This window comes from Phyllobates terribilis, unplaced genomic scaffold, assembly GCF_046119375.1.
Source record: "Phyllobates terribilis strain yellow unplaced genomic scaffold, ASM4611937v1 Scaffold_154__1_contigs__length_4444370, whole genome shotgun sequence".
In the NCBI taxonomy this organism is placed as follows: domain Eukaryota; kingdom Metazoa; phylum Chordata; class Amphibia; order Anura; family Dendrobatidae; genus Phyllobates; species Phyllobates terribilis.
In genome coordinates, this window is record NW_027362914.1 from 916,260 (window position 1) to 938,623 (window position 22,364).

Below are 22,364 nucleotides of genomic sequence, written 5' to 3' on the forward strand. Positions count from 1 at the left end.
GGCCATCTGTTCATGACCTCAAGCTGAAGTGCACTTGGGTTATGCAGCAGGACAATGATCCAAAACACACCATTAAGTCCACCTCTGAATGGCTTAAGGAAAACAAAATTAAGACTTTGCAGTGGCTTAGTCAAAGTCCTGACCTTAAGAAAGAGGTTCATGCTCGGAAACCCTCCAATGTGGCTAAATTACAACAATTTTGCAAAGATGAGTGGGCAAAAATTCCTCCAGAGTGTTGTAAAAGACTCATTGCCAATTATCCCAAACACTTGATTGTAGTTGTTGTTGCTGAGGGTGCTTCAACCAGTTATTAGGTTTAGAGGGCAATCACTTTTTCACACAGGGCCCTGTAGGTTTGGATTTCTTTTTCCCTTAATAATTAGGATCTTCATTTAAAAACTGCATTTTGTGTTTACTTGTGTTATCTTTGTCTAATATTAAAATTTGTTTTGAGATCTGAAATATTTAAGTATGACAAACATGCAAAAGAATGAGAAATCAGGAAGGGGCAAACAACTTTTCACACATACACATATACATATATATATTCATCCCACAATGTGACATTCATGGTAGAAGAGAGGGATTGGTAAGATGGGACAACCATTACAAACCAGCCACCTGATCAGACGTTATTGAACACCTTTCCAGAAGCTTTAATCAATCTTATCTACTGTTATTTTCTGAAGAGAGGAAACAAATGTCCTAAAAATAAAAAAATATAAAAATGAAAGTTAAGAAAAAAAAAAAATAAATAATAATAGTCTCACCTCCACTATGAGCATTTTTTGCTCTTCTAATAATCCAAGCTTTCCTAATTGTTCTTCTATTTGCTCCTGCGTCTTCATATTCCTCTCCAGCACAAATGATGCATGCTGGGGCTGTAAGAGCTGTAATAGAGGCCTAGAAGAACCATCAGAGGTCAGGCCCATCTGGTTACAGAAAGAACACAGATACACGCTGTATAAGACAATGGGATGGAAACAAGATTTTAAAAGGAGTTATCAAACACTTTTATACTCCACTGGATAGGTCATTAATATAAGATAGGTGGGGTCCAACCATCGGCCCCCCGATGATCAGCTGTCATCACCTCTGGCAAGATGCAGGCAATGTTCAAAGTGGAACAAAACCGCTCCGTACACTGCGGCCGCTGCCGGGTGCAGACCAGCTATTGAGGAGTACCGGAGGTGATCTGCAGCACCAGGCAGTGGCCACTGGGGTGCGCTCTGTTCACAAGTTACATCCGGCCGTTGCCAGAGCTATAAACAGCTTATTGGTGGGGAGCCAAGAGTCGGACCTACAACGATCTGATATAGACCACCTATTTTATGCATAAATCATCTGCATTAAAGTATTAGAGAACGTCTTTAAGAGCCCTGCATTTTCAGAGCCAAACTTCAGTCAACATCTAATAACCAATTCCAAGGTCTTTCTTAGGACTCGTTCACACGAATGTATTTTCAGTAGGAAAGTTGTCTGTGGAACAAATGGACGGCACTCAGACCAATGGGATTCAATGGGAAAGTGCAGAGGAGTCATTTTTCTTTTTGGTCACTGATCGAATCTGTGTGTGAGCAAAAAATAAAGAAAGAAAATGGCAGCATGTCCTCGTTTCATCTGTCAGACAAGATTCACCCATTCAAGTCTATGGGTACAGAAAAAAATCTGCTTTATACAGATACATTGCAATCCTGTAGCCCTGGAAACTGTAAATGGTTAAAAAGCCAGATTAGATCTGGACTGCACATGGACGACAAGTGAGAAAAGAATTCTCCCACTTTTCTGGATGAAACTCTGAATGATATTTTATCTGCTTGTGTGAACAGGCCCTTAGAGGTCTCGACAAGACGGAGGAGCTGATCCAGAGTGTCCAGGGAAAGCTAGCAGTCCAGGTAATGGCGGATACGGAGGCAACCATCCACATCGTGCTCCATGCCCTTCTAATCTGACCTCCGTGACAGTGATGCTCAGTGTAAAGCCTGAGCTCAGGAGATGTGGGCTCGGACCCTGTTCAGACACACTGGAACTGATCAATCTCCATTCACCATTATGAACGTAAAACTGGAGCACTGGTCCCACTCAAATATATTGTATTATGGTCAAATCATTCCCTTTAGGAGCTGAGTGCTGTGTAATAGAGGAGGATAAGGCCCCCCGTATACAGCCATCTATTCTCTGATAGGCGAGAGGGAAGAGACGTCATCTCCTCCTTTCTGATAATGTCCCCTGTATCCTGCTGACAGTGATTGTGCCATCCCAGCAGGTGACACTAGAGCCACTCCCCGCTCTTAGGCTATGTGCCCATGTAAAACCGTCTGCCATGCAAAGCAATGTGAATTGGGATGTGCTGTGCACATGATGCGCTAATTAGCGCGCCGAATTCACATTGCAAAACGCAGCATGACCATTTCTACCGCGATTACGCGGCCATTGAAAAGCAGCAAACCCGCAGGTATATGTGGATTTGCTGCGTTTCAATTAAATTCAATGGCCGAGAATTTGCAGCGTAATCAGGGTGCGTGTGGCACCCAGGATGAAGAAGAGACTACAACTCCTCTTCATCCCGGCTACCAAGCGGTGAAAAAAAGAAATAAATAAGTTAAAAATAAAAAACCCTGTATACTCCCCTCTCCGGTCTGCTCCCGGCGGCGTCCTCTCTCCTCGGCGTCCAGCGGTGTACTGGCAGGACCTGCGGTGACGTCATCTAGTCAGCTGATGGTCACGCGACCGCTGACGTCAGAGGTCAGGTGATGGTCGCGTGACCAGCTGACTAGATGACGTCACCGCAGGTCCTGCCAGTACACCGCGGGACGCTGAAGAGAGAGAACGCCGCCGGGAGGAGACTGGAGAGGTGAGTATACAGGGTTTTTTATTTTTAACTTTTTAATTCTTTTTTTTTACTATAGATGCAACATTTAAAGCATCTAAGTTGGTCACACAATATAAATCCATGCCGGTTGCCGGTTGCATGAATTTATATTGTGTGACCAACTTGTCAAGCACTTTCCAGGTGATGCTCAAAATCACTTGGAAAAGTGCTTGAAAAAACGCTGAAAAAATGCTGAAAAAAACACTTCTCTCTGCATGTAAATCTGCATGTAAATCTGCATGTAAATCTGCATGTAAATCTGCATGCGTTTTTTTCTGCCAGAGAGAGGCAAAAACGCTCTGCATCAAATCTGCTACGTGGGCACTTAGCCTTAGCGTGTATGTGCTGTACTTATCATTCAGGACTGTGCAAAGACCTGCCTGTGACCAAAAGAACAACAAGGCTGTGTGCACACGCTGCAGATTTGGTGCGTTTTTCAATGGAACAGGCTGCCACGAGAGGTGGTGAATTCTCCTTCAATGAAAGTCTTCAAACAGAGGCTGGACAGACATTTGTCTGAGATGGTTTAGTGAATCCTGCATTGAGCAGGGGTTGGACACTAGGACCCTGGAGGTTCCTCCAATTCTAATGTTCTAGGATTCTATGTATAAACACCAGCTGCAATCTTCCATGGAGAAGTAACTGTGGTTTCAGGAGAACTTGCAGCAGAAGGTCTGTGCCTTCCGCTAGCTCCTCCCCCTTCCGCTAGCTCCTCCCCTTCCTTCTGTAAAGAGTATTAATAGCACTAACTGTCATCTATCTCACTAATAGGAAAGTTTGTCTTCACTGAATACAGATTTTACAGATGTTACCGCGAATTGAGACTGAAAGATCAATCCAGCAGGAAAAAGAAGACTTCTCTGATAAGATTATAAAATTACTTATTTTCATGTGTAATATTAATTTACAAAACAAAAATTAAAACAACGGTTATTCTTTAACTAGTAAAGCACTTAGGACACGGATTCATTAAGACTGGCCATATTCAAGCTGCTCTTGATGAGGGAGCGTGCTGGAGTCAGACGGTCCAGATTCATTAAGTGGCGCATGAATTATGCGCTTCTGACAAGTGGTGTGTGCACCTTGCCACAAATCTTACTCCAGTCACGGACTGGAGTAAGATTTCTGGTGTAAGGGAAGCCACAGTTCGCTATGAATTAGACAAGCTGTGGTGCCACACTTCCATCCTGCCCCAACTCTGCCCATTTTGGTGAAGCTGGGCAAAACTGACGTGAAAACACCAAACGTCACAGCATTTTTGATCAACTCAGTAATGTACGAGGTATATGAAGCGGAGCCGCGCGAGGACAAGGTGTGCGGAGCGGAGCCGCGCGTGTACGAGGTGAGTGGAGCCGCGCGTGTACGAGGTGTGCGGAGCGGAGCCGCACGTGTACTAGGTGTGTGGAGCGGAGCTGCGCGTGTACTAGGTGTACGGAGCGGAGCCGCGCGTGTACTAGGTGTGCGGAGCAGAGCCCCGCGTGTACGAGGTGTATGGAGCGGAGCCGCTCGTGTACTAGATGTGCGGAGCGGAGCCGCGGGTGTACGAGGTGTACAGAGCAGAGCCGCGCATGTATGAGGTATGCGGAGCGGAGTCGAGCGTGTACGAGGTGTGCGGAACCACGCGTATATGAGGTGTGCGGAGCAGAGCCACACGTGTACGAGATGTGCAGAGCAGAGCAGCGCATGTACGACGTGTAAGGAGCGGAGACGCGCGTGTACGAGGTGTGCGGAGCAGAGTCGTGCGTTTACGAGGTGTGCAGAGCAGCGCATGTACGACGTGTAAGGAGCGGAGATGCGCGTGTACGAGGTGTGCAGAGCAGAGCCGTGAATGTACGAGGTGTACGGAGCGGAGCCGCACGTGTCCGAGGTGTGCGGAGCGGAGTGGAGCCGCACGTGTACAATGTGTACGGAGCGAGACCGCGCAAGTACGAGGTGTACGGCGCGGAGCCGCGCGTGCACGAGGTGTGCGGAGTGGAGCCGCGCGTATACGAGGTGTGCGGAGTGGAGCCGCGCGTATACGAGGTGTGCGGAGAGGGGCCGCGCGTGTACGAGTTTTACGGAATGGAGACGCGCATGTACGAGTTGTACGGAGCGGAGCCGAGCGTGTATGATGTGTGCGAAACGGAGCCGCGCGTGTACGAGGTGTATGGAGCAGAGCTGCGCATTTACGAGTGTGCGGAGCGGATCCGCGCTTGTACAAGGTATACTGAGCGGAGCTGTGCGTGTACGAGGTGTGCAGAGCGGAGGCGCGCGTGTATGAGGTGTATAGAGCGGAACTGTGCGTGTACGAGTTGTGCGGAGCGGAGCCGCGCGTGTACAAAGTGTACAGAGAAAAGCTGCGCGTGTACGAGCTGTACGGAGCGGGCCGAACGTGTACGAGGTGTACGGAGCAGAGCAGCGCGTGTACAAGTGTGCGGAGCGGAGCCGCGCGTGTAAGAGTGTGCGGAGCCGAGCATGTATGAGGTGTGCAGAGCAGAGCCGCGCGTGTACAAGGTGTGCAGAGTGGAGCTGCGCGTGTACAAGGTGTGCAGAGTGGAGCTGCGCGTGTACGAGGTGTGCGGAGCGGAGCCGCGTGTGTACGAGGTGTATGGAGCGGAGACACGCGTGTACAAGGTGTGCAGAGCCGTACGTGTACGAGGTGTGTGGAGCAGAGCCGCGCGTGTAAGAGGTGTGCGGAGCGGAGCCGTGCGTGTACAAGGTGTGCGGAGCAGAGCCGCACATGTACGAGTGTGCGGAGGGGAGCCAATGGTGTACAAAGTGTGCGGAGTGGAGCGGATCCACACGTGTACAAAGTGTACGGAGCGGAGCCGCGCGTGTATGAGCTGTACAGAGCGGAGCCGTGCATGTACGAGGTGTGCAGAGCGGAGCTGCACGTGTACAAAGTGTATGGAGCGGAACCATGCGTGTACAAGGTGTACGGAGCAGAGCTAATCGTGTATGAGTTGTACGGAGCGGAGCCGCATGTGTACGAGGTGTGCGGAGCGGATCCGCGCGTGTACAAAGTGTACAGAGAAAAGCCGCGCGTGTACGAGCTGTACGGAGCAGAGCAGCGCATGTACGAGTGTGCGGAGCGGATCCACGCGTGTACAGGGTGTACGGAGCGGAGCTTAGCGTGTACGAGGTGTGCAGAGCGGAGCCGTGCGTGTACGGGGTATGTGGAGCAGAGCCGCGCAAGTACAAGGTGTGGAGAGGAGACACGCGTGTACGAGGTGTGTGGAGTACAGCCGCGCGTGTACGAGGTGTGCGGAGCGGAGTCGCGCGTGTACGAGGTGTGCAGAGCAGAGCCGCACATGTACGAGTATGCGGAGCGGAGCCAATCGTGTACGAGGTGTGCGGAGCGGATCCGCGCGTGTACAAAGTGTATGGAGCGGAGCCGCGCATGTGCGAGGTGTGCAGAGCAGAGCTGCGCGTGTACAAAGTGTATGGAGCGGAGCCGCGCGTGTACGAGGTGTGCGGAGCGGATCCGCGAGTGTACAAAGTGTACGGAGCGGAGCCGCGCGTGTGCGAGCTGTACGGAGCGGAGCCGCGCGTGGACGAGCTGTACGGAGCGGAGCCGCACGTGTACGAGCTGTACAGAGCGGAGCCGTGCATGTACAAGGTGTGCAGAGCGCAGACATGCGTGTACGAGGTGTGCTAAGCGGACCCACGCGTGTACGAGGTTTGCGGAGCAGAGCCGCAAGTGTACGAGTGTGCGGAGCTTAGCCGCTCGTGTACAAGGTGTACGGAGCAGAGCCGCGCGTGTATGTGGTGTGTGGAGCGGATCCGTGTGTGTACAAGGTGTACGGAGTGGAGCCGCGCGTGTAGGAGCTGTACGGAGCGGAGCCGTGCGTGTACGAGCTGTACGGATGTATGATGTGTGCAGAGCATAGCCGCGCGTGTACGAGTGTGCAGAGCTGGAGCGGAGCCGCACGTGTACGAGATGTACGGAGCGAAGCCACGCGTTTACGAGGTGTACGGAGAGGAGCCACGCGTGTACGAGGTGTACAGAGCGGAGCCGCGCGTGTCCGAGTGTGCGGAGCAGAGTCGGACGTGTACGAGGTGTACGGAGCGGAGCCACGCGTGTAGGAGGTGTACGGAGCGGAGCCGCACGTGTACTACGTGTAAGGAGCATAGTCGCGCGTGTACGAAGTGTGCAGAGCGGAGCCGCGCATGTACGAGCTGCACGGAGCTGAGCCGAGCGTGTACGAGTTGTACGGAGCGGAGTCGCACATGTATGAGTGTTTGAAGCGGAGCTGCGTGTGTAAGAGGTGTACGGAGCTGAGTCGTGCTTGTACGAGTGTGCGGAGCAGAGTCGCGCGTGTACGAAGTGTATGGAGCAGAGTCGCGCGTGTATGAGTGTGCGAAACGGAGCTGCGTGTGTACGAGGTGTACAGAGTGGAGCCGAGTGTGTACGAGGTGTACGGAGCTGAGTCGCGCTTGTATGATGTGTGCAGAGCATAGCCACGCGTGTACGAGGTGTACAGAGCGGAGCCGCGCGTGTCCGAGTGTGCGGAGCAGAGTCGGACGTGTACGAGGTGTACGGAGTGGAGCCACGCGTGTAGGAGGTGTACGGAGCGGAGCCGCGTGTGTACTAGGTGTACAGAGTGGTGCCGCGCATGTACGATTTGTACGAAGCTGAGCCGCGTGTGTACAAGACGTACGGAGCAGCGTCGTGTGTGTACGATGTGTGCGGAGCAGAGACGCGCGTGTACGAGTATGCGGAGCGGAGCCGCCCATGTACGAGATGTGCAGAGCGGAGCCGCGCGTGTACGAGATGTGCAGAGCGGAGCCGCGCGTGTACGAAGTGTACAGAGCAGAGCAGCGCGTGTACGAGTGTGCGGAGCTGGAGCGGAACCTCGAGTGTACGAGATGTATGGAGCGGAGACACGCGTGTATGAGGTGTGCGGAGTGGATCCACGCGTGTACAAGGAGTATGGAGCGGAGCAGCGAGTGTATGAGCTGTACGGAGAGGAGCCACGCGTGTACGAGGTGTACAAAGCGGAGCCGCGCGTGTCCGAGTGTGCAGAGCAGAGTCGGACGTGTACGAGGTGTACGGAGCGGAGCCACGCGTGTAGGAGGTGTACGGAGCGGAGCCGCGTGTGTACTAGGTGTACAGAGTGGTGCCGCGCATGTACGATTTGTACGAAGCTGAGCCGCGTGTGTACAAGACGTATGGAGCAGCGTCGTGTGTGTACGATGTGTGCGGAGCAGAGACGCGCGTGTACGAGTATGCGGAGCGGAGCCGCCCATGTACGAGATGTGCAGAGCGGAGCCGCGCGTGTACGAGATGTGCAGAGCGGAGCCGCGCGTGTACGAAGTGTACAGAGCAGCGCGTGTACGAGTGTGCGGAGCTGGAGCGGAACCTCGCGTGTACGAGATGTATGGAGCGGAGACACGCGTGTATGAGGTGTGCGGAGTGGATCCACGCGTGTACAAGGAGTATGGAGCGGAGCAGCGAGTGTATGAGCTGTATGGAGCAGAGCCGTGCGTGTACGAGGTGTGCAGAGCGGAGGCGCGCGTGTATGAGGTGTATGGAGCGGAGCTGTGCGTGTACGAGGTGTGCGGAGCCGCACATGTACGAGTGTGTGGAGGCCAGCGTGTATGAGGTGTGCAGAGCGGAGCCGCGCGTGTACGAGTGTGCGGAGTGGAGCTGCGCGTCTACGAGGTGTGCGGAGTGGAGCCGCACGTGTACGAGGTGTGTGGAGCGGAGACACGCTTGTACGAGGTGTGTGGAGCGGAGACACGCGTGTACGAGGTCTATGGAGCAGAGCCAATCGTGTACGAGGTGTACGGAGCGGAGCCGCGCGTCTACGAGGTGTGCGGAGTGGAGCCGCACGTGTACGAGGTGTGTGGAGCGGAGACACGCTTGTACGAGGTGTGTGGAGCGGAGACACGCGTGTACGAGGTCTATGGAGCAGAGCCAATCGTGTACGAGCTGTACGGAGCAGAGCCGCACGTGTACAAGCTGTACAGAGCGGAGCCGTGCATGTACGAGGTGTGCAGAGCGGAGCCGCGCGTGTACGAGGTGTGTTGAGCAGAGCCACGCGTGTACGAGGTGTGCGGAGCAGAGCCGCACGTGTACGAGTGTGTGGAGCTTAGCCGCTCGTGTACGGAGCGGAGCCGCGCATGTACGAGGTGTATGGAGCGGAGACACGCGTGTATGAGGTGTGCGGAGCGGATCCATGCGTGTACAAGGTGTACGGAGTGGAGCCGCGCGTGTAGGAGCTGTAAGGAGCGGAGCCGCGCGTGTACGAACTGTACGGAGCGGAGCCGTGCGTATACGACGTGTGCAGAGCGGAGCTGCGCGTGTACAAAGTGTATAGAGTGGAACCGTGCGTGTACGAGGTGTGCGGAGCAGAGCTGCGCGTGTACGAGTGTGCGATGCCGCACGTGTACAAGGTGTGCAAAGCAGAGCCGCACGTGTATGAGGTGTGTGGAGCGGAGCCGTGCGTGTACAAGGTGTGCGGAGCGGAGCCGCGCGTGTACGAGGTGTGTGGAGCGGAGCCGTGCGTGTTCGAGGTGTACAGAGCAGAGCACTGCGTGTACGAGTGTGCGCAGCGGAGCCGCACGTGTACGAAATGTGCAGAGCAGAGCAGCGCGTGTACGAGGTGTGTGGAGCGGAGACACGCGTGTACGAGGTGTGTGGAGCTGAGCCGCGCGTGTACGAGGTGTGTGGAGCACAGCCGCGCATGTATGAGGTGCGCGGAGCTGAGCGGATCCGCACGTGTACAAGGTGTACGGAGCAGAGCCGCGCGTGTACGAGCTGTACGGAGCGGAACCGTGCGTGTACGAGGTGTGCAGAGCGGAGCCGCACGTGTACGAGATGTGTGGAGCAGAGACATGCATGTACGAGGTGTACAGAGCAGATCCGCGCGTGTACGAGCTGCACGGAGCGGAGCCGAGCGTGTACGAGTTGTACGGAGCAGAGTCGCGCATGTACGAGTGTTTGAAGCGGAGCTGCGTGTGTAAGAGGTGTACACAGTGGAGCCGAGTGTGTACGAGGTGTACGGAGCTGAGTCGCGCGTGTACGAACTGTATGGAGCAGAGTCGCGCGTGTACGAACTGTATGGAGCAGAGTCGCGCGTGTACGAGTGTGCGAAATGGAGCTGTGTGTGTACGAGGTGTACAGAGTGGAGCCGAGTGTGTACGAGGTGTACGGAGCTGAGTCGCGCTTGTATGATTTTTGCAGAGCATAGCCGCGCGTGTGCGAGGTGTACAGAGCAGCGCGTGTACGAGTGTGCAGAGCTGGAGCGGAGCCGCACGTGTACGAGATGTACGGAGCAAAGCCACGCGTTTACGAGGTGTACGGAGAGGAGCCACGCGTGTACGAGGTGTACAGAGCGGAGCCGCGCGTGTACGACCTGCACGGAGCGGAGCCGAGCGTGTACGGAGCTGAGTTGCGCGTGTACGAGTGTACAGAGTGGAGCCGAGTGTGTACAAGGTGTACGGAGCGGAGTCGTGCTTGTATGATGTGTGCGGAGCGGAGCCACGCGTGTACGAGGTATACAGAGCAGAGCAGCGCGTGTCCGAGTGTGCAGAGCAGAGTCGGACGTGTACGAGGTGTACGGAGCGGAGCCACGCGTGTAGGAGGTGTACGGAGCGGAGCCGCGTGTGTACTAGGTGTACAGAGTGGTGCCGCGCATGTACGATTTGTACGAAGCTGAGCCGCGCGTGTACAAGACGTACGGAGCAGCGTCGTGTGTGTACGATGTGTGCGGAGCAGAGACGCGCGTGTACGAGTATGCGGAGCGGAGCCGCCCGTGTACGAGATGTGCAGAGCGGAGCCGCGCGTGTATGAGATGTGCAGAGCGGAGCCGCGCGTGTACGAAGTGTACAGAGCAGAGCAGCGCGTGTACGAGTGTGCGGAGCTGGAGCGGAACCTCGCGTGTACGAGATGTATGGAGCGAAGACACGCGTGTATGAGGTGTGCGGAGTGGATCCACGCGTGTACAAGGAGTATGGAGCGGAGCAGCGAGTGTATGAGCTGTACGGAGCAGAGCCGTGCGTGTACGAGGTGTGCATAGCGGAGGCGCGCGTGTATGAAGTGTATGGAGCAGAGCTGTGCGTGTACGAGGTGTGCGGAGCCGCACATGTACGAGTGTGTGGAGGCCAGCGTGTATGAGGTGTGCAGAGTGGAGCTGCGCGTGTACGAGTGTGCGGAGTGGAGCTGCGCGTGTACGAGGTGTGCGGAGTGGAGCCGCGCGTGTACGAGGTGTGTGGAGTGGAGACACGCTTGTACGAGGTGTGTGGAGCGGAGACACGCGTGTACGAGGTCTGTGGAGCAGAGCCAATCGTGTACGAGGTGTACGGAGAGGAGACAATCGTGTACGAGATGTACAGAGCGGAGCCGCGCGTGTACGAGGTGTGCAGAGTGGAGCGGATCCGCGCGTCTACAAAGTGTACGGAGCGGAGCCGCGCGTGTACGAGCTGTACGGAGCGGAGCCGCGCGTGTACGAGCTGTACGGACCAGAGCCGCACGTGTACAAGCTGTACAGAGCGGAGCCGTGCATGTACGAGGTGTGCAGAGCGGAGCCGCGCGTGTATGAGGTGTGCTGAGCGGAGCCACGCGTGTACGAGTGTGTGGAGCTTAGCCGCTCGTGTACGAGGTGTACGGAGCGGAGCCGCGCATGTACGAGGTGTATGGAGCGGAGACACGCGTGTATGAGGTGTGCGGAGCGGATCCATGCGTGTACAAGGTGTACGGAGTGGAGCCGCGCGTGTAGGAGCTGTAAGGAGCCGAGCCGCGCGTGTACGAACTGTACGGAGCGGAGCCGTGCGTATACGACGTGTGCAGAGCGGAGCTGCGCGTGTACAAAGTGTATCGAGCGGAACCGTGCGTGTACGAGGTGTGCGGAGCAGAGCTGCGCGTGTACGAGTGTGCGGTGCCGCACGTGTATGAGGTGTGTGGAGCGGAGCCGCGAGTGTACGTGGTGTGTGGAGCGGAGACACGCGTGTACGAGGTGTGTGGAGCGGAGCCGTGCGTGTACAAGGTGTGCGGAGTGGAGCCGCGCGTGTACGAGGTGTGTGGAGCGGAGCCGTGCGTGTTCGAGGTGTACAGAGCAGAGCACTGCGTGTACGAGTGTGCGGAGTGGATCCGCGCGTGTACGAGTGTGCGCAGCGAAGCCGCACGTGTACGAAATGTGCAGAGCAGAACAGCGCGTGTACGAGGTGTGTGGAGCAAAGACACGCGTGTACGAGGTGTGTGGAGCTGAGCCACGCGTGTACGAGGTGTGTGGAGCACAGCCGCGCATGTATGAGGTGCGCGGAGCGGATCCGCACGTGTACAAGGTGTACGGAGCGGAGCCGCGCGTGTACGAGCTGTACGGAGAGGAACCGCGCGTGTACGAGCTGTACGGAGCGGAACCGTGCGTGTACGAGGTGTGCAGAGCGGAGCCGCACGTGTACGAGGTGTGTGGAGCAGAGACACGCATGTACGAGGTGTGTGGAGCAGAGCCGCACGTGTACGAGGTGTGTGGAGCTGAGCCGCGCGTGTACGAGGTGTGTGGAGTACAGCCGCGCATGTATGAGGTGCGCGGAGCGGATCCGCACGTGTACAAGGTGTACGGAGCGGAGCCGCGCGTGTACAAGGTGTATGGAGCGGAGCCGCGCGTATACGAGCTGTACGGAGAGGAGCCGCTCGTGTACGAGCTGTACGGAGCGGAACCGTGCGTGTACGAGGTGTGCAGAGCGGAGCCGCACGTGTACGAGGTGTGTGGAGCAGAGACACGCATGTACGAGGTGTGTGGAGCAGAGCCGCACGTGTACGAGGTGTGTGGAGCGGAGTCGAGCGTGTACGATGTGTGTGGAGCGGAGACACGCGTGTATGAGGTGTGTGGAGCTGAGCCGCGCGTGTACGAGGTGTACGGAGCGGAGCCGAGCGTGTATGAGGTGTACGGAGCAGAGCCGCACGTGTACAAGGCGTGCGGAGCCGCGCGTGTACAAGGTGTGCGGAGCGGAGCCGCGCGTGTACGAGGTGTGTGGAGCGGAGCCGTGCGTGTTCGAGGTGCACAGAGCAGAGCACTGCGTGTACGAGTGTGCGGAGCGGATCCGCGCGTGTCCGATTGTGCGCAGAGGAGCCGCGCGTGTACGAAATGTGCAGAGTAAAGCAGCGCATGTACGAGGTGTGTGGAGCTGAAGACACGCGTGTACGAGGTGTGTGGAGCTGAGCCGTGCGTGTACGAGGTGTGTGAAGCACAGCCGCGCGTGTATGAGGTGCGCGGAGCGGAGCGGATTCGCACGTGTACAAGGTGTAAGGAGCAGAGCCGTACGTGTACGAGCTGTACGGAGCGGAGCCGCGCGTGTACGAGGTGTACGGAGCGGAACCGTGCGTGTACGAGGTGTACGGAGCGGAGCCACGCTTGTACGAGGTGTACAAAGCGGAGCCACGCGTGTAGGAGGTGTATGGAGCAGAGTCTCCAGTCTACGAGTGTGCGGAGCGGAGCCGCGTGTGTATGAGATGTAAGGAGCAGAGCCGCGCATGTACGAGTGTGCGGAGCGGAGCCGCGAGTGTACGAGGTGTACAGAGCAGAGTCACACGTGTATGAGGGGTACGGAGCAGAGCCGCGCATGTACGAGTGTGCGGAGCGGAGCCGCGCATGTACGAGTGTGCGGAGCGGAGCCACGCGTGTACGAGTGTGCGGAGCGGAGCCGCGAGTGTACGAGGTGTACGGAGCAGAGACGCGCGTGTACGAGGTGTACGGAGCAGAGCCGCGCGTGTACGAGTGTGCGGAGTGGAGCTGCGCGTGTACGAGGTGTGTGGAGTGGAGACACGCTTGTACGAGGTGTGTGGAGCGGAGACACGCGTGTACGAGGTCTGTGGAGCAGAGCCAATCGTGTACGAGGTGTACGGAGAGGAGACAATCGTGTACGAGGTGTACGGAGCGGAGCCGAGCGTGTACGAGGTGTGCAGAGTGGAGCGGATCCGCGCGTCTACAAAGTGTACGGAGCGGAGCTGCGCGTGTACGAGCTGTACGGAGCGGAGCCGCGCGTGTACGAGCTGTACGGACCAGAGCCGTGCATGTACGAGGTGTGCAGAGCGGAGCCGCGCGTGTACGAGGTGTGCTGAGCGGAGCCACGCGTGTACGAGGTGTGCTGAGCGGAGCCACGCGTGTACGAGGTGTGCGGAGCAGAGCCGCACGTGTACGAGGTGTGCGGAGCAGAGCCGCACGTGTACGAGTGTGTGGAGCTTAGCCGCTCATGTACGAGGTGTATGGAGCGGAGACACGCGTGTATGAGGTGTGCGGAGCGGATCCATGCGTGTACAAGGTGTACGGAGTGGAGCCGCGCGTGTAGGAGCTGTAAGGAGCCGAGCCGCGCGTGTACGAACTGTACGGAGCGGAGCCGTGCGTATACGACGTGTGCAGAGCGGAGCTGCGCGTGTACAAAGTGTATCGAGCGGAACCGTGCGTGTATGAGGTGTGCGGAGCAGAGCTGCGCGTGTACGAGTGTGCGGTGCCGCACGTGTACAAGGTGTGCAAAGCAGAGCCGCACGTGTATGAGGTGTGTGGAGCGGAGCCGCGAGTGTACGTGGTGTGTGGAGCGGAGACACGCGTGTACGAGGTGTGTGGAGCGGAGCCGTGCGTGTACAAGGTGTGCGGAGTGGAGCCGCGCGTGTACGAGGTGTGTGGAGCGGAGCCGTGCGTGTTCGAGGTGTACAGAGCAGAGCACTGCGTGTACGAGTGTGCGGAGTGGATCCGCGCGTGTACGAGTGTGCGCAGCGGAGCCGCACGTGTACGAAATGTGCAGAGCAGAACAGCGCGTGTACGAGGTGTGTGGAGCTGAGCCGCGCGTGTACGAGGTGTGTGGAGCTGAGCCGCGCGTGTACGAGGTGTGTGGAACGGAGCGGATCCGCACGTGTACAAGGTGTACGGAGCGGAGCCGCGCGTGTACGAGCTGTACGGAGAGGAGCCGCGCGTGTACGAGCTGTACGGAGCGGAACCGTGCGTGTACGAGGTGTGCAGAGCGGAGCCGCACGTGTACGAGGTGTGTGGAGCAGAGACACGCATGTACGAGGTGTGTGGAGCAGAGCCGCACGTGTACGAGGTGTGTGGAGCTGAGCCGCGCGTGTACGAGGTGTGTGGAGCACAGCCGCGCATGTATGAGGTGCGCGGAGCGGATCCGCACGTGTACAAGGTGTATGGAGCGGAGCCGCGCGTGTACGAGCTGTACGGAGAGGAGCCGCGCGTGTACGAGCTGTACGGAGAGGAGCCGTGCGTGTACGAGCTGTACGGAGCGGAACCGTGCGTGTACGAGGTGTGCGGAGCGGAGCCGCACGTGTACGAGGTGTGTGGAGCAGAGACACGCATGTACGAGGTGTGTGGAGCAGAGCCGCGCGTGTACGAGGTGTGTGGAGCGGAGTCGAGCGTGTACGATGTGTGTGGAGCGGAGACACGCGTGTATGAGGTGTACGGAGCGGAGCCGAGCGTGTATGAGGTGTACGGAGCAGAGCCGCACGTGTACAAGGCGTGCGGAGCCGCGCGTGTAAAAGGTGTGCGGAGCGGAGCCGCGCGTGTACGAGGTGTGTGGAGCGGAGCAGTGCGTGTTCGAGGTGCACAGAGCAGAGCACTGCGTGTACGAGTGTGCGGAGCGGATCCGCGCGTGTCCGAGTGTGCGCAGAGGAGCCGCGCGTGTACGAAATGTGCAGAGTAAAGCAGCGCATGTACGAGGTGTGTGGAGCTGAAGACACGCGTGTACGAGGTGTGTGGAGCTGAGCCGTACGTGTACGAGGTGTGTGAAGCACAGCCGCGCGTGTATGAGGTGCGCGGAGCGGAGCGGATTCGCACGTGTACAAGGTGTACGGAGCGGAGCCGCGCGTGTGCATGGTGTAAGGAGCAGAGCCGCGCGTGTACGAGGTGTACGGAGCGGAGCCGCGCGTGTACGAGGTGTACGGAGCGGAGCCGCGCGTGTACGAGGTGTACGGAGCGGAGCCGCGCGTGTACGAGGTGTACGGAGCGGAGCCGCGCGTGTACGAGGTGTACGGAGCGGAGCCGCGCGTGTACGAGGTGTACGGAGCGGAGCCGCGCGTGTACGAGGTGTACGGAGCGGAACCGTGCGTGTACGAGGTGTACGGAGCGGAGCCACGCGTGTAGGAGGTGTATGGAGCAGAGTCTCCAGTCTACGAGTGTGCGGAGCGGAGCCGCGTGTGTATGAGATGTAAGGAGCAGAGCCGCGCATGTACGAGTGTGCGGAGCGGAGCCGCGAGTGTACGAGGTGTACAGAGCAGAGTCACACGTGTATGAGGGGTACGGAGCAGAGCTGCGCATGTACGAGGTGTACGGAGCAGAGCCGCGCATGTACGAGTGTGCGGAGCGGAGCCACGCGTGTACGAGTGTGCGGAGCGGAGCCGCGAGTGTACGAGGTGTACGGAGCAGAGACGCGCGTGTACGAGGTGTACGGAGCAGAGCCGCGCGTATACGAGTGTGCAGAGCCGCGCGTATACGAGTGTGCGGAGCCGCGGGTGTACGAAGTGTACATAGCAGAGCCGCGCGTGTACGAGTGTGCGGAGCGGAGCCGCGTGTGTACGAGATGTAAGGTGCAGAGCTGCGCGTGTATGAGTGTGCGGAGCGGAGCCGCGAGTGTACGAGGTGTTCGGAGCAGTCACGCGTGTATGAGGTGTACGGTGCAGAGCCGCGCGTGTACGAGGTGTACGGAGCAGAGCCGCGCGTGTACGAGTGTGCGGAGCGGAGCCACGCGTGTACGAGGTGTACAGAGCAGAGCCGCGCGTGTACGAGTGTGTGGAGCGGAGCCACGCGTGTACGAGGTGTACAGAGCAGAGCCGCACGTGTACGAGGTGTACAGAGCAGAGCAGCGAGTGTACGACGTGTAAGGAGCGGACCCACGCGTGTACGAGGTGTATGGAGCGGAGCCGCCCGTGTATGAGGTGTGCAGAGCGGAGCCGCGCATGTACGAGGTGTGCAGAGCAGAGCCGCACGTGTACGCGGTGTACAGAGCAGAGCAGCGAGTGTACGACGTGTAAGGAGCGGAGCCACGCGTGTACGAGGTGTATGGAGCGGAGCCGCACGTGTATGAGGTGTGCAGAGCGGAGCCGCGCATGTACGAGGTGTGCAGAGCAGAGCCATACGTGTACGAGGTGTACAGAGCAGAGCAGCGCATGTACGACGTGTAAGGAGCGGAGCCACGCGTGTACGAGATGGAGCGAAACCGTGCGTGTATGAGGTGTGCGGAGCAGAGTCGCGCATTTACAAGGTGAGCAGAGCAGCGCGTGTACGAGGTGTACGGAGCGGAACCGCACGTCTACGATGTGTGCGGAGCGGAGTGGAGCCGCACGTGTACAAGGTGTACGGAGAGACGCCGCCAAGTACGAGGTGTACGGAGCAAAACTGCGCAAGTACGAGGTGTACGGAGCGTAGACGTGCGTGTACAAGGTGTGCAGAGCAGAGCAGCGCGTGTACGAGTGTTCAGAGTGGAGCGGAGCCGCGCATGTACGAGGTGTACGGAGTGGAGCCACGCTTGTATGAAGAGTACGGACCGGAGCCACGCGTTTACGAAGTGTACGGAGCAGAGCCGCGCGTGTTCGAGGTGTACAGAGCGGAGCCGCGCATGTACGAGTGTGCGGAGCGGAGTCGCGTGTGTACGAGGTGTACGGAGCAGAGTCACGCGTGTACAAAGCAGAGCTGCACGTGTACGAGGTGTACGAAGCAGAGCCGCGCGTGTACGAGTGTGTGGAGCGGAGCCGCCCGTGTACGAGGTGTACCGAGCGGAGCCGCACGTTTACGAGGTGTCTCTGCATACAGCTGAATTTTACCACCACAAAAGGACTAGGTGGACTCTGGCTAGCAACAGAAAAAAAATTATATTTTTTTTACTGTGCATACAAATCAATTTCACCCCCAAAAAATGATAAGGTGGGCTACTATAGCTTGCGCTATCACACTGGCAAATTATAAAAATATATTTTTGTGTTCTGCACTCAGCTCTGTATAACAGCTGAATTTCAATCCCACAAAATGAAAAGGTATGCTAGTCTTTATTAAAGCCATAAAAAATAAATAAAAAGTTGAATAAAATGTAACACTAAAGCCAAGTTCACACAACATGAAGACTGCATTTTTTTATGTCCGCACCATACAACAAAATAACAATCTTATTATTGTGTGTTTGCTGAGTTTCTTTTGAGTTTTCCCCCTTAAAATGTGTTTTGGTGAAGCTGTGAATCTACATTTTTAATACTACAGAAAAACTTAGATTTTTGAGCTTAAAAATGTTTGTTTTTTTTACAGGCTCCACAGAGGCTTATATATATATATATAAAAAAAAAATGCATGAAATCCGCACAGTTCAGCAGCGTCTTTAGACTCACTGCAGGCGTAGATTTCATTAAATCACATCCACTGCACTTGCACATTTAGGCCGTGTTCAGATGTAGCATAAGTGCTGTGTTTTTTCAGCTGCTTTTTTGGAACAGTCATTTTGCAGCATTTAAATGGCCAAGAAAAGTGGATGTGATTTCATGAAAACGGCTCTGTGGTCTAAAGACGCTGCTGATCTGTACGGTTATGGTTTATTTTACGTCTAGAGGCTTCTATGTGGAGCCTAAAAAGAGAGAAAACGCAGGTAAAAAGACTGCAGTTACCTTAAGTGCAGAATCAAAGCCATTCTGTATTATAACAAAAAATGAACAATGCGGCTTCACATCTGCACCAAAAAACATCAAATAAGGGGGAAAAGGCATAAAAAATGCAGCAAGTACGCAATAATCAGAGAAGATTGTTATTGTGTAGTTTGGTGTGGACATCTGCAGAAAACAAAAAAAAATACAGTATTTATTCAACATGTGAACACGGCCTTGCAGACACAAAAAAGCCAATGTCAAATAGTGAAGCTACATAAAGATGAGAAAGTTGAATGGACAGAAAATAAATCCATAGATCCCAAGTGAAAGAAGCACGACGCACAGATGACACCATGCCAGCTTCATCAAAAGTCACGCCGGATGAGGCAAGGTTAGTAGTGACGCATGAGCGTGTTCTCTTAACCCTCTCACAGAGCACGCTCAGGTGCTGCCTGAGTATTTTCGGCATCTATGCTCGAGCCGCCGCGGCTGCATGTGTCGCAGCTGTTAGACAGCTGTGACACATGCAGGGATTGCATGTTTGTTAGGCAATCCCTGCATGTGTCACAGCTGTCTAACAGCCCCAGCGGCCCGAGCATAGATACCGAGCACGCCGAAAATACTCGGGCAGCAACCGAGCATGCTCGGTGAAAGGGTAAACTGAGCACGCTCGTGCAACACTATAGGTAAGAGATTCGTGGCCTCCTGTCCAGCGTCCCATGAATTGATCCTCTCAGCTCTAGTTCCAACTGTCCCGGATACGGTGAACAGCCCCGTATAAATATACTAGCTACTGTGAGCGAAATACGCTCTCTTCTATACCTTCCGAACTCCAAATTAATAAGATTTGTTTTACGAGCGCTCGGGAAATTAATACAGCACAGCCTTGTATGGTGTACTAGAAAAGACTTCTGCTTTATTAGCACATGTGGCACTTTAAATAGGGTCAGAGACAAAGGAATAGTTCCCTCTGACCTATGAACCAATAGTAACCTTAAGGGAGTGAATAGTAATGTGAAACCTCACTACCCATCAGTGTTACCTGATGACCATTACATAAGAGTGAAAACAAAATGGATACCACAGAGAAACAAGATGGATTCTTTTCTCTCACACTACTGAATCCGTTCTACACCTGGGTGGCGAGCATCTTTATTGGTATATGGTCTCCCATGCTGGTATGTGCTGCCCCCCTCCTGGTATTTGTGCTGCCCCTATCATCCTATACTGGGATGCATGGCACCTCTCACCCCCCAATCCTGGTATGCGTGGCCCCCCTCATCCCCCAATGCTGGTATGTGTGGCCCCCTCATCCCCCAATCCTGGTATGCATAGTACCCCTCATCCCCCAATCCTGGTATGCGTGGCCCCCCTCATTGCCCAATGCTGGTATGCGTGGCACCCCTCATCCCCAATCCTGGTATGCATGGCACCCCTCATCCCCAATCCTGGTATGCATGGCACCCCTCATCCCCCAATCCTGGTATGTATGGCATCCCTCATCCTCTAATCCTGGTATGCATAGGGCCCCTCATCCCCCAATCCTGGTATGGATGGGGCCCCTCACCCCCCAATCCTGGTATGTATGGGCCCCTTACCCCCCAATCCTGGTATGTATGGCATCCCTCATCCCCCAATCCTGGTATGCATGGCGTCCCTCATCCCCCAATCCTGGTATGCATGGCGTCCCTCATCCCCCAATCCTGGTATGCATGGCGTCCCTCATCCCCCAATCCTGGTATGCATGGCGTCCCTCATCCCCCAATCCTGATATGCATGGCGTCCCTCACCCCCCCAATCCTGGTATGCATGGCGTCCCTCACCCCCCAATCCTGGTATGTGTGGCCCCCTCATCTCTTTCACGCTGCACACACATACAAAAAAATAAACACTTATACTCACCTTTCTTCCCTGTGCTCCAGCGCTGCTGTGTCCTGCTCTGCCGGGGGAGGAGTGCGGCGCCGGAGTACGTGCGTGCCCATACCGCGCTGTCCGGCGCCACTTTGCTGAAGAGACACTGCAAATGTGTCTTCAGTAAAATGGCGCTGGATAGCGCTATGCGCATGCGCCGATCCGACGCCTCACTCCTGCCCCGGTCTCTGGCGAAGAGAGAGGCGCCGCGACAACGCTCCTCCCGGTCAGGTAAGTATATGAGTATGCATTCAGTGTCTAGGCATACCGCGATCTCCGGCGCCATACAATGCTCTTACCTGTAACGGCTCCATGCGTTCTTCTGTCTAAAGCCAGACTGCGCGTCACACATGCGCAGTCTATCGAGGCTTCAGACAGAGGGACGCTTAGCTGATTATATTATAGATATAATTATAACACTGTTTATCAATGTACTATATTTTGTTGCTGTGGTGCTCTTTCAGTCATATTTTGATTTATTTTTTTATCTGCAGCATGTGGTCTGAAGAGCGGCAGGCACAATCTAGTACCGTCCTCCCGTGTGGTCTGAGGCACGGCAGGCACAATCTAGTACCGTCCTCCCGTGTGGTCTGAAGCACGGCAGGCACAATCTAGTACCGTCCTCCCGTGCGGTCTGAAGAGCGGCAGGCACAATATAGTACCGTCCTCCCGTGTGGTCTGAGGCACGGCAGGCACAATCTAGTACCGTCCTCCCGTGCAGTCTGAGGCACGGCAGGCACAATCTAGTACCGTCCTCCCGTGTGGTCTGAGGCACGGCAGGCACAATCTAGTACCGTCCTCCCGTGCGGTCTGAGGCACGGCAGGCACAATCTAGTACCGTCCTCCCGTGCGGTCTGAGGCACGGCAGGCACAATCTAGTACCGTCCTCCCGTGTGGTCTGAGGCACGGCAGGCACAATCTAGTACCGTCCTCCCGTGCAGTCTGAGGCACGGCAGGCACAATCTAGTACCGTCCTCCCGTGTGGTCTGAGGCACGGCAGGCACAATCTAGTACCGTCCTCCCGTGTGGTCTGAGGCACGGCAGGCACAATCTAGTACCGTCCTCTCGTGTGGTCTGAGGCACGGCAGGCACTATCTAGTACCGTCCTCTCGTGCGGTCTGAGGCACGGCAGGCACAATCTAGTACCATCCTCTCGTGTGGTCTGAAGCACGGCAGGCACAATCTAGTACCGTCCTCCCGTGTGGTCTGAGGCACGGCAGGCACAATCTAGCACCGTCCTCCCGTGTGGTCTGAAGAGCGGCAGGCACTATCTAGTACCGTCCTCCCGTGCAGTCTGAAGAGCGGCAGGCACTATCTAGTACCGTCCTCCCGTGCGGTCTGAAGAGCGGCAGGCACTATCTAGTACCGTCCTCCCGTGTGCTCTGAGGCACGGCAGGCACAATCTAGTACCGTCCTCCCGTGCGGTCTGAAGCACGGCAGGCACAATCTAGTACCGTCCTCTCGTGTGGTCTGAGGCACGGCAGGCACTATCTAGTACCGTCCTCCCGTGCGGTCTGAAGAGCGGCAGGCACTATCTAGTACCGTCCTCCCGTGTGCTCTGAGGCACGGCAGGCACAATCTAGTACCGTCCTCCCGTGCGGTCTGAAGCACGGCAGGCACAATCTAGTACAGTCCTCCCGTGTGGTCTGAGGCACGGCAGGCACAATCTAGTACAGTCCTCCCGTGTGGTCTGAAGAGCGGCAGGCACTATCTAGTACCGTCCTCCCGTGTGGTCTGAGGCACGGCAGGCACAATCTAGTACCGTCCTCCCGTGCGCTCTGAGGCATGGCAGGCACAATCTAGTACAGTCCTCCCGTGTGGTCTGAGGCACGGCAGGCACAATCTAGTACCGTCCTCCCGTGCGGTCTGAGGCACGGCAGGCACAATCTAGTACCGTCCTCTCGTGTGGTCTGAGGCACGGCAGGCACAATCTAGTACCGTCCGACTTCTTTACAGCATTCTAGGGCATACAGGTGGTGGTCGTACTTTATATGGGGAAAAACAGGTGACAGGTTCCCTTAAGGCTGTGTG